The sequence below is a fragment of the Brassica napus genome, chromosome C5 (genome assembly GCF_020379485.1).
Source record: "Brassica napus cultivar Da-Ae chromosome C5, Da-Ae, whole genome shotgun sequence".
Classification (NCBI taxonomy): Eukaryota; Viridiplantae; Streptophyta; class Magnoliopsida; order Brassicales; family Brassicaceae; genus Brassica; species Brassica napus.
In genome coordinates, this window is record NC_063448.1 from 10309504 (window position 1) to 10312930 (window position 3427).

Genomic DNA, 3427 nt, shown 5'->3' on the forward strand with positions numbered 1-3427 from the left:
CTACCTGCTGATCCGGTCGGCCTCAAAAAGAACACATCTATATTTTTAAAAGAGAAGTACCCATTTGAAAATGTTCTTACTTTATTAATTAAACTCCTTATTTTTTTGCTTGTCTTTTCAGTTGCATTTATGAAATATCCTAAAACGAATAAAACTGTCTAATTTATTACTTGTCTTTTCAGTTACATTAATGAAATATGCTTAAATGAATTTAAACTTCATATTTTATTGTTTTTTTTTCAGTTACCTTAATGAAATATCCTTAAATAAATTTGGACATAATGTCATTTAATCAACAAAAAAAACTCATGAGTTATCCTTACGTTCATAATTTTAATAATGGAGATTTTAAAAAACGTGGATCATTAAAATGTTACCTAAAACATACATCACTAATATATAACATGCATCAATAAAACTAGAATTTGACTCACACAATTGTACGGATATTATTTTCAGTTGATTAAATTAAAAAATATTTATTTATTCAAAAAATATTTAAGAATGGCTATACTTTTAAAAATTATATGGTATTATTTGCTCATAAATCATTTGTCAGTTGCAAAATTGTTAGAAATAAAATTTTAGCATAATATAACTCAGTTGTCATTTGCTAAATTTATGGTTTTTATTTATATTTTTATTATTTAATTATAATATTTTAATTTTATATTTGAAAGAGAAATGAATTTTCTTTCAAACAATATTTTTAAATTTTTTTAAAAAATAATCAATTTAAATTGTTATTATCATTGAATATAATTATTTTTGACATAATTTGAGTTTTCGTTTACATCAAAACTTATCATATTTTAGGATAATTTTAATTTAAAATCTAATTTTCATATTTTTCAAACAAATTCTAAAAATATTTTTTAAATATTTTGTTATAATTTAAAAAAAAAATATTGAGCTGCATTTCATATAAAAATGTAAAGATATTAAATATATTCTAATTAAAATATGTAAAATTTAATATATTTTGAAGGATTTGGTCAAAATAAAAAAAAATTACACATAACAAAAATCATGATTTTTGTTAACTGTGCGGATCATTAGTTATATGATATCGCAAACGAAAGAAAAATTTATGTTTTTACAATTATCTAATTAACAATGTATACTCATTTTTTTATATTTGTTTATATGATATCACACATTCGTAAAAAAATAGATAGTTTAAGATGCAAAAAAAAAATATTTATTTAATGAATATAATATGAATGAATTTTACAAATACATCATTTAATAAAATAAATAATTAAAAACTGAAAATTCATATCCGTACTGGCGCACGGGCCAGGATCTAGTTTAGTGTTAAAAGAGTGGACTGACTACCACACTGCCTGACCCGAATTTGGAATACTTTCCGATTAATGCTACGGGGTGAACCGATCATCTGTTACGATCTACCATGTAAACTATTTGGGCTGAAGCACAAATCCAAACTGGCCAAGTGAACTAAACATAAAGTTGATATACGAAACGTTCTAGATAAATTATATTGTCTATATTGTTAATTTAGCCTGGTAGTAAAAGTCATAAATTTCAAGACCGAAAGGGAAAGTACCAACAAAGATAAAAGGCTACTATGAACATGCTTACCAAGATTTGATTACCAAGTAAATTGGATAAACTAAATGAGTGGATGTATATGCTTTTTTGTAACAGTGTGAACATCTATAAATTAATACTTGATATATTAATAATTTCTATAAATTAATAAATTTTTCCGGTCCCAACTTGGGCTGGTTCTAAATTTGACATAAATAGATAAAATAATAAGATAATACTTTTTTAAAAAAATCTATGTAAATATGTGGTCCTATTAAAATTATAAATTAATAATTTATATGTATAAATATTTTATATAAATAAGAACCTATTATTATATTGTTTGTTTTATATTCACAATGAAATTATCTTTATATTTTCTTAACACTTAATATATTTTTGATGAGATTTAGTAATATTATATATAAAAACATATTTAAGTTCTATGAAATATATATTATATACACAAAATAATATAATGAAATTAATATAAATGTCAAATTTGAAAAAAATAGCAATTAATGTCTATACACTAAATCATATTTATTTTTTTATCTTAGAATAAATATATTTTAAAATAGAAAATCTAAATATAGAAACTTTTGTAAATTAATCTCTTTATAAATTAATAAAATTTCAAAGTTCCAATATTATTAATTTATAGAAGTTCTAATGTATATGTTTTTTTTTGTAACACTCTGACTATGTATATGCTTACCAAGATTTAAATGATCAAAAGGTCAAGATGGCCGAGTTGGTCTAAGGCCTTCTTCGAAATATTGGACCGGTCCAGTTAATCGAAATTATAAGGATATGTTTCTTTTTTATCGTAAACTAGGATGAGATCCACGCTTTGCGTGGGATGAGATGAGTATAAATATTATATATCAAAAGTATGGTCGTTCAATTTAAATTTTGGTCCGATCCTAGTTCAATTTTTGGTATTTTGGTTTATGACAATTAGATACCATATTAAAACCATATCTATTTTGGCTTGATTTGGTTTATAAACTATCGGTTTTAGGTCAATTCAATTTTATATCAAAAACTTAAACTATATTTATCTTTTATAACATCTTTTCAATTTACTTTTGTATGATTAAAATTTGAATTTATACAGTACTACAATTTTTAAATAGAATGTTTTTTCTATTTTATTTTTCTGTCATGTTTCTCTAATTTCTATTCCATAATTGTTATTTTTGTATTTGGCAAACAATTTAGTTCAAAATGTGGAATACAAGATTGGCTGGAAATACAAAGTTTCTGCAGTTTCTTCGAGTCAACCCAATAAAACAGCATACATATAAGAGCCGAGTTGAATTGATTGCTATTCTGGGTTTGTACTACTTCCCGGACAACAACCGTTACAGGTTAGTAGTAAACAAACTATAAGGTTGTTCTATACATTAGATCCTATCTAATTATCTATATATATAGAGCCACGTTAGGAGTTTGTATAGATCCAGAAACGTTAACATTATGTTGAAATAACTATGGAAAATTTTGAAGAAAGATGTCTGCAGACAATTGCAAAGCTAGGCTATGAGAAGAAAACGAATAAAGTTTCAAAGCTAAGCAATGAGAGGACAACAAAAAAAAGTTGCGCTAGTGTGTTGGTATTATGGAATAAATTAGATCGTCGCCGTTTATTATATAGCTAAATGGTGATTCAAAAAAGGAATTATCGTATATTGAATATTTATGATCTATGTATCGAGAATATATTTATGTAATCAAATTATTATTTTGTAATATACTTAGAAGAATAACTAAGGGAAATACCGTATATACAATATCAAACAAGTAATAAAAGGAGAATATGCTTGAAGGAGAGAATGTCCATGTCAGCCAATTAAATCAACCTATAAGA